This window comes from Acomys minous (assembly GCF_964271855.1).
Source record: "Acomys minous genome assembly, chromosome: 14".
In the NCBI taxonomy this organism is placed as follows: Eukaryota; Metazoa; Chordata; class Mammalia; order Rodentia; family Muridae; genus Acomys; species Acomys minous.
The window spans coordinates 50,648,074-50,658,063 of NC_140496.1; positions in this window are offsets into that span (position 1 = coordinate 50,648,074).

Sequence of the window (9,990 nt, forward strand, 5' to 3'; positions counted from 1 at the left end):
AATCAGGGACAGTACTGGGACCAAGACAAGAGCTTTCTGTCTAGAAGGTACCACCTCAGGCTTTTGTTCCCCTGGTGGAAAGCCAACATCTGCCACTCACAAATTCCTGGCGTACAGCCTAACAAAGCCAGTTTTAACAGTTAACAAGGTTTCTCTTGTTTCCCTATGAATGGCTACAGAATGTAATCATCCTTGGACTGAAGGGAGAATGACAACAGAGGCAAAGCTGGGACTAATGGGGATTTGGAAAGCTGAGACAGTAAGTTTTCTGCTAATGTAAAAATGTCCAGAATTGCCCCAGTGTGCATTAGTAGGACAATCTGCTCTAACTTAAAAAGTGAGATTGAGTAGAAGGATCTTAGTTTCACTACCTAAGGGATATAAGGGGAATTATATATAGAATTATAATTATGTATATAATATTATATATAGCATATATTATATATAACATAGTATACATATATATGGAATAATGTCAGTTTCCTTTTGTCTTAGATAATTTTTCAAAGTAACATTGTATAGGATGTTGAGAACAGAAGCTTAAGATTCAATATATCTATGAATACATTATTAGCAAAGCTTTCACTTGTTTTTTATTATAAAATATAAATTCATTTTAACACATGTGTAAGAACTGTATATATTTTACCCCATAAAATTCTACACTTTTTACCTCATACATATTTATTTCAATTTTATGGGATGAAATGTGATAATATTTTATGTGTTAGATAAAAGTAAATTCAAATAAAAAGTGAATATATTACATGATCATGTACAATTTTATGTATTTCTTAAAAATACATTTAAAGAAAAAATTTAAAAATGAAGCATTTTCCCTAAGATTCCATAGTTCTATGTATGGTTTTAAATGTAGAGTATATAAAATATTAATTTAATATTATGTGTTTAAGTAGTTTATTTTTTGTTAGTGAATAAATATTTGCTTACAGAAAGATAACATCAAAGACAGACTTTAAAAGGTCCACATCTCTAGAAATTTAAAAAGCTACCCATTCATTAAATAAATTCCTTATAATCAGATATTATTTCCCTTAAAATTAATTGCTTTAAAATGAAAAGAATAGGTTTATCTTCCATAGAAAATATTTCTTGTTTTAGAATATCAATTATCTTCATAACATATAGGTTTTTGTTGTTTGTTTTGTTGTTGTTGTTGTTGTTGTTGTTGTTGTTGTTATCTTATTTGGGCAGGATCACAAGTGACCCTGCTGGGGAACAGAAAATTCAGTCTGGTTGTCTGGGTCACTGTGTTGGGGTTAGCTGCTGGATGGAGCTGGTTGCAAGCCTGTGGGCAGGCTTCTGGTTTTGAGCAGCTTGGAAGGCATGACTTGTAGGGAGCCATCAGGTGCATGGGCCATAAAATGTGGCTCTCTGCAGGACACAATGTTCCTGACAACAGCAGTAAATCTGTTTCAAATAAAGTGAACTGTTTGCTTAAACTTTCCTGTGTTCTTCCAGACCTTTGGCGCAGCAAACCAACTCAATATAGAAATTAGCGTGCCCCTAGGCTGCAGGACGGATACACTCAAAGTACAGGCTGTGTCAGAATTCGTCACCTATGACACAACACTCCTGTGTGGCATTTGGCATGCTGCCTTTGAGGAGCATCACTCCTTCTATTATAGTTGCATCCTAATTTACCAATTAAGTTCTTTTAACACAGCATATCTCTTTCCTGAAGAGAGGCTTAGCTCTGTGATAAATCTATGCTCTTTTAATTTTTTTTCGATAAAATTATACAAGAAAAATATGCTTCTCATCCCAAGGTAGCATGGATTATTTAAAAGTAAGCATAGACATTTCCGCTTTATTTTTCCATCAGCTCTTTTTGTGCAACCCTTTCTCCAGTGAATATTGCTTCAAATAAAGCTGTCTGATAGAGAGACATGGTTGCTAGGGAGCCAGGCACGATGGCATATGTTGCCAGGGAGGAAAGAGAGGTGAGTCCCTGATTATAGAAGAAAACCATTTTTCATTCTCCTTGAAAGCAAATCTTCTTTATGTACAGATGACAAGTTCACTAACTCACCAGGAGTAAGGTTTCAGAGAGAAATATGGAATTTTAATATGTTTCCAGGGAGTGAAGTAAACTTAATGACACTTCCTCAGAATGAAGGAGCAGGTTTTTGCCCACTCATATCTTATTCTGTGTTGGGGAATCATTTCAAAAGAGCAATGCAGGCAAAGCTTTGGCTATGAAACTGGACACGCTCTTTAAGAGCTCAGCCTTGTCATCTGGGCGGGACGAACATAATCTCGTGCAAATATGTCCTTCATCTTCACGTTGGCTGTGCCAGTAAGTAAACACTTATCGCGTCTCTGAATGAGCTCGGTGTTTTACTAGGGATTCTTTTTAATGCACTTCCTTATTTAATTTTGTGACCTGTTGCGTGGTGCTGTCATTTCAATAAATGCAAGGAACAGTTCCAGTCACTGGAGGGAGTAAGATTTGAATGTCAACCAGTGTTACTACTTTCTCTAAGCTTATACGTCACCATTGCTACTGAAGAACCAGTTAAATCCATGGGCACGCCAGTTTCACATAAGCAGAACATGTGAAAAAAAATCAATGCTAAGTAAGGTTTAATGAAGATTTAATGTTAGAGATTTAGGTTTTAACAAACAAAATATGTCAAACAGTATTTCTGCTTAAGTTTAGAAAAGTTGCTGCTTTATTGTTGGGCTCCCGTTAGAGTGTTTAAGTAGCCTAATCAATTTGCTCTGTCCTCAGGCTGGCCTGGAACTCACCGTGCAGTCCTAGTTGGCCTTGAACTAAGGCCATCCTCTTGCCCCTGCCTTCCAAGTGTGGGAGTTATAGGCGTTAGCCACAGTGCCTGACTTCACAGTGGATTTATAGCGAGAAGAGAAAGAAAGAAAAGGACATAGAACCCACCTGAGTGGAACCAAGTAAGACAATCACTGTACCTGCTTTTCAAAATGTTTAACTAGATCCTTTTGAGGTTTCCACTTGTTGCTAGCTAGTGGAGCAAAGGTTATTTAATGCCGTGGATAGGACTATTGTTCAAGGGAACGAGAATTGAGCATTTTCCAGTCTATCGCACTGCCTTGAATGAACCCAATTTGTATGAGCTCAGAAGGTAACTGGGGTCAGGCTGACTGAATACTTGTGTGGGATATGTTGGCCTCACTTTTTAAAAACAGAAAACAAAAGTCAGATTGGTTCCTTTGGGACACTTTTGGGTTGATTACTATAAAGACAGAACATTTGATTAGGTGAACTGGGTAAGACCACCAAAAGCCACCCTACTTTAATTGCAGTTGCTTAGAGACATGGTGTTTGGGGATTACTGCCCTAATGGCTACCCATGAATTTGATGCTGGCAACTCCTTATCTCACAGGAGGATGTGGTCAAGCCTTTAAATGACTCCCACTTTAGAGGCTCTGACACTATGACATCAGCCCTTGGTATAGACCTGAACCTTGAACAGAGCCCAAGATAAGATATTTAATTGGAAGACAAGATGCCTTTCTTAGACTCATAGGTGCTTGTAAATATGGTGATGCAAATAGTTTGTGCTCGGAGCACAGAATGGAAGAGGGGGCAGGCATTCTTCCACATTCTTTGTGATTTTTTATATCAACTTTCTAGGGAAAATCATTATCAGCAGTTGCTGTAAAAATGCCTTATGTGTGCAAATTGTTAAGGGAAACAACAATGGAAATCACCATAAGATTGTACTGCAGGCTGACAAGATGGCTCCGTGAGAAAAGGCACCTGCTGCCAAGGCTGATGACCTGCGCTTGGACTCCATACCCACGTGGTGGAAGAAGAGAACCAGCTCCCATAAGTCGTCCTTTGGCCTCTAGGCCTTTGGCCTTGGTGTTCATGCCTTGCTCCAAAACAAGCACACAAACAAACGAATAACGCCTGTCCACCGCAGAACAGGGGAGGTCATATTCAGTTTGTCCCAAGGTCTCTATGAAATCCTTATTTAGGTCTGAAATTGCACACATAACTAAGGCTAGTTATGGCAAAAAATTTTTTTTTACTACAAAAAAAGAACATTTAGAAAACACAGCATAGCTATTGAAACAGATCCTTATGCAACAACGCAAAATTATCTGACCTTGTCCACCACGTCAGAATGCACGGACTATTCTGAATATGGGTTTATCACAGTGAGAACCAAGACAGCTGTACATTTTAAAGCTGTTAACCACAAGAAATATCAGCATTGTTTCAGAAACACTGCAAGTCAGTTTTGCTCTGTGGACACACACACACACACACACACACACACACACACACACACACACACACACAAATGATTATTGCTCCATTTGTCTTTTCTCTTTTAATAAGAGGTAGCTGCAACTGACTCAACATTACTTGACTAGAATAAGTGAAGGTCTGTTTGCCTTGCATGATATTAAATTAAATCTGTCTAAGAGATAAACAACTTAAACTTTAATGGCTCACATTCAAGAGTGCTTCTGTGCTAATATTTAAATAATACATCTATCTTTCAGATTCTGATTTAGTGTTTTGGCTGTCTTTGGTTTTAGGCTTTTGCAGAACGCTATAACGTGATTAGTCTTCTGGGCCCATAAGATGCTGAAGGGAGGAGCAAAGGTGCTTGCAGACTGATGCGATCTCTGGGACCCACGTGATGGAGGAGAAGACCAACACTTACTAGTGGCCCTCTGACCTTGGCACACGTGTGACCCACCCTGCCCACAAGCAAAGAAGCAAACAAACAAATAATATTTAAAAATAAATCCTCTTTACCATCAAAGTGAAAGTATTCTTCTAATTCCTGCTTACCAGAAAGAGCAACAATAATATGCAAATGCTACCTGGGATTTTCTACTAGGTATTTGCTAAGTGGTTTAGGTTGTAACTTAATCATAAAGATGCCGTGCAAGGCATCCCTGTCATCATCTTCCTGAGGATCTGATGGAAGCACAGCATGACATATGTGCCTATAAACAAATTTGCTTTATGTCATTCCCAACTATTGGAATAACTCTCATTCTCCACATGAGGGAAGGGGAGGGAATGCTTGGAATATATATAAATATAAGCATTCACCTTCACTCTATATATCAGGTAAACTGAGGTATGACTACAATGTACTCTATTTTTTGGCATATATTTTTGTAATACTACCTTCTGGGGAGAGTTTATATAATACACAGTATAAAATTTATGTAATATGATATATAGCATATACTACATAAAGTCTACAGATGTCGGTAGTGGAAGTTTTGGTTATGTTATGTCTTTGTTTTGATCCCAGGTGTGGGAGGTAAGTCTGCTTTGTGAGAGGGCACGAGATCATTGCCATATGAAAACAGACTCCTGAGAAGGCGTGTGGTCTTGGTTAGCTGAGGTCTGCCTACCGAGGGGGCATGGTTTTTTTGCCAGCTGGGAAACATCCTTGTGCGGACTCTGGGAGGGTATAGATAGGAGCCCCCAAACAGAAAGACATCACTTTTGCATCATTTTCCACTGCTTAGCTTTGAATCGCTTTGCTTTGCTTCACTTCAAGACTCTCTTAGAAAGAAACACTGGAGAGAAAACTTTGCAGAGACTGTTATCGGTACCTGCTGTTGTTCCTGTGGCTGTGTCTTGTTGTTGCTTTGCTGCAATCTTGTAGAAGAGTGGAATCACCACAAGGAGCTGAGTCTAAGAGGCCAACATCCCCTGTCCTACAAACCTCCTTTCTCTCCTGCCTAAGGCTGGCGGGTTGGAAGGGAGGTAGAGGCATTAAGGAAACCCCAAATAAAGTAGGGTTTAAAATAATCAAAGCCTACAGATATTTGTCATTTTGTTATATCTGCAATACATGTGTATTATAGAGAAAGAGGGATCGGCAGGGGAAGAGCAGTTGCTGCCAATCCTGATGACTACCTGAGTTGAATCCTTGGGACATCCCCAGCAACTTTGTGTGGAAGACAGGTCCAATTTCTACAAGTCCTCTAATGTTCAAAGTGGCATCTTGTCATGTGTACAATAAATACATACAATTTATAAATTTACACATGTACAGAAACTTACTTTGGCCCATGAGATAAGAAAAAAAGTGCTGGAATCTTACAATTAAATTCTAAATTTTAATAACCTCAGTTTCTTTTGCAAAATGGAACCAGTTATATCTGCCTTTTGGATTATTATGAAGATAAGATTAATATGCAATGCAGGCATTCTGACAGATTGCAGGGAACAGAAACACGTGGACCACTTTCTCTTGCTTTTCAGTTATGGATTACATTAGCAGGGCAACGTGAACCATTGTGTAAGACCAAGAGAAACACCAAGGCTGTCCTTTCATTCCTAGAACGTGTAAGACTGCCAGTCAGATGGAATATGCTTTATCTACCAGAGATAACGGTAACAGTATTTCTTTTGTTTTCTCAAAAACACCACAGCTATTAAAAAGTCCATCAAAACTACTGACCAATTATTACCACAAATGGAACTGAAATCTTCTTTCAAGGTTTTAATAAAGGCTTTATTTAGCTTCATCTTATTTGTATAAACACTCGCCTTGTGCATGCCTGGTGCCCATAGAGGCCAAAAAGGATGTGTCACACATGCTGCACCTGGAGCTGCCGACAGCTGGGAGGTGCCATGTGGAGGCTGAGAACTGAATCCGTGGGAAAGAACAGGAAGTGCTCCTAACCTTGGATGCATCTCTCTAGGCCCCTTTTCAAGATTTCAGTCTGGCCTAGGTACTTTTTTTTTTTTGGCCATATAAATATGCAGTTTGAAGTTATATGAGCATTATGTCAGTGTGAGTTTTAATACCACACAACTTTTAGTTGGACCGGTTCACATATAACCTAATGGTGCCGTGAAGGGTGAGCCTTGTGACCACCATAAATTCTTTCCTTCCTTTTCCACATATGCTACTGGTTGCACCCAGAGGTGGGATCTAAGTACATTTCTTTAACCTGGCTGTTGTGGGACTTTGGCAATGCGGCCTCCAAGGTCAGGTTACGAGATGCTTCATAACGGTCATAACTGTTTTATTGATAACTTCGGGTGTTGTCTCTAAAATTCCATTTGCTATAAGAAATCCAAGCTCAGACATAGTTGAAATTTCAACTGAGCCCAGTTGGCTGCTGTTATTAACTGCCACCCCCGTGAGAAGAGCCATTTGGACAACCAGCTCAGTGAAGGCTTCACATGTTTGTTGCCTCAGAGGCTACCACATCAAAAACCCTTAGTTAGAACCAGTCACCCCATAGAACCACAGGAAATAATAATAAAAAAATGTTGCTTTTTTTGTCCCAAAGTTCTTAAATAAATTCATGATCATTAACAGAATGGTATTTCAAATTAATTACATAGTGACTTTAGAAAAGCATCTACACACAGAGATGACTAGCTACTCTATTAAACTTCAAAACATTAAGGAATTTGGGCCCCTCCTGGGCCCAAATCCTGCTTTAATTTTGATTCTATCAGGTTTTAGAAACTATAATGAGTGTATGGTGTGAGATTTGAGGGGGAGAATTGAAATATAACATTTTAGAACTCTAAGCTTCATATGCATACATCCATTCATTTAAATATTGATTATGTACATATGCAAAGCAATGTGCCAGGTGCTGTGGGGGATAAAGGGATGAGTCAGAAAGCTGTACTAATATTAGCATTTTGGAAGCCCCTCCTTTTCCCTCTGGAATACAATAAGACATGATGTTCAAGTTTCCTGCCTGGTTTTCCTTCTTGGTTCTCTCTCTCTCTCTCTCTCTCTCTCTCTCTCTCTCTCTCTCTCTCTCTCTCTCTCGCTCTCTCTCTCTCTCTCTCTCTCTCTCTCGCTCTCTCTCTCTCTCCTCCCTTCATTCCTTTGTGATCATTTTTTCAGGATTATACTTTCATTGTTTAAAATGTTTTGCCTGAAAGTTTTCTCTTACCTCATAAATATTGCTCTCCCAGTGACATTTCTGTTCAAATATAGTATAAATAACAAATGGATCATATGACTTTTGTGCATCCTAAATGATTGGGATGTGATAAACTAATTTCTAATTGTTTTAAAATATTGTCACTTGGGCTAGAGAGATGGCTCAGAGGTTAAAGGCATTTAGTGTTTAAGCAAAGAGCAGAAACCGATCCTAGCAACTACATCCAGCAGCTCTCTGTAACTCCAGCTCCTCTGGGAGTTGACTCCTCGGGACTCTATGGGCATCTGCACATGCATGCACATGCACATACCCCCAACGTGCACTTACTTAAAAGTAATGTAAATATTTTAAAAATGTAACTTTAAGGGCAAGATCTTTGAAGGGGAGATATACCACCCTACCACCAATGACTGACATTAGCTTTTGCACCTGGGTAATTAGGACAGCACTGTGAGTCTGATGTTCTTTGCCAACAAAGTAAGTGTATGATGGTATCAATACCCAAAACCTTCTGTTCTCATAAGTTTTCATGTAAGTAAATGTTTTATTTTATTTACACAGTTTTACTTAGGGCCCACAGTCTACTTTTAGAACACTTTTAAAATTATTGAACTTATTTATGCTTTTATAAGCAATTTTAAAATTTAAAATACCCTTACAACACAGTGCTAGCCTTTATTCATAGTTTCAGCACTTGAAAGGATGTTATTATAAAATCCTTTGTCATTCCTCATCTTTCTACCATGGTTCAAACTTTGTCTCCTCTCATAGTTCCAACCTTTTCTTTTTTTTCCCAGAAATAAATCTTGTTGCGCAAGCGTGGAGCTAAAAGATATGAAGGCACTATACTTTAATGTACATTAATTTTATGCCAGTTATTAGATGAAATCCAATAAATTTGGCCTTGGCTTCCTAAGTTCCTTCCATTATTTTAAGTTCTTTGCTTTGGGGTTTCCCCAGATATGTTCTTGAGAAGTTGAGGAAGACAATCTGGGTGAAACCGCATAGCATTTTCTTCATATATTCAGTTACATTTTTAGCAGGTCCTGGAATATTTGTTTAAACTAAGATTTGAGTTAAAAGTTCCCAGAAATTTCCAGAAATCCTCAATGATCTTGAAACACATTTGTGGAATTTGTCTGGTTGTAGCTCTCTCGTGAGTAAGATCCACATTAAATCTACAGACTTTAAATCTGCACTTTCCATCCCTCGCATCCCCAGGGTTGCCGTTGATGAAGAGTGGCACCAAAGACCTGACAGGAAACCCTGCTCATTCAGAGGTGAGCTGAAGTTTGAATAGTAAGTTCTAGAGTAAAGGTGGCACGTCTTTTAATTTAAAAACAAAACAAAACAAAACAGCCGGGCAGTGATGGTGCACCCTTTTAATCCCAGCACTCTGGAGGCAGAGGCAGGTGGCTCTCTGTGAGTTTGAGGCCAGCCTGGTTTACAGAGTGAATCCAGGACAGCTAAGGCTACACAGAGAAACCCTGTCTAAAAAACAAAAAACAAAAACAAAAACAAAAACCAAACCCGAAACCAAAAAACCAAACCAAACCAAACCAAAACACTATAAGAATAAAATACATTGGCTTTAAAGTTTGAGAAAATATAGAAATAGCAGTATTTTACTGTCTAGAATATTTGACGTCCTTTAGAAGATTTGCTACACCCATTGCTATAGGTCTTAAAAACACTGATTCTCTGTTTAATAGGTATTTGCTAATAGTTAACCACTTGGATATGTTGACTTAATCCGCTTTGAATTTTTGTGGTTATTCTTGGTGTATACATAGCTAGCTGTTCATTTTCCTATAGGAAATTTTTGAGAGAAAAGATTTGAAGCTTAAGATAAAAATAAAGATGAAAGTGAATTATTTTTAAAAATTCAGAGACGATTTTTTCTTTGTTTTTTTCCAAGTACCAAGGGAACCATGTCCAGGACCATTTTCAGCCAAATTTATAGTCGAAGGTCTCTTGGTCCACATAAGTGATATGAATGTGAGCCATAAATCTGCTCAAATGCTGGTGTACGATTACAGCTTCGGAGAGACAATTTATCACCTTTGTTCTCCTTAACATCACGACAT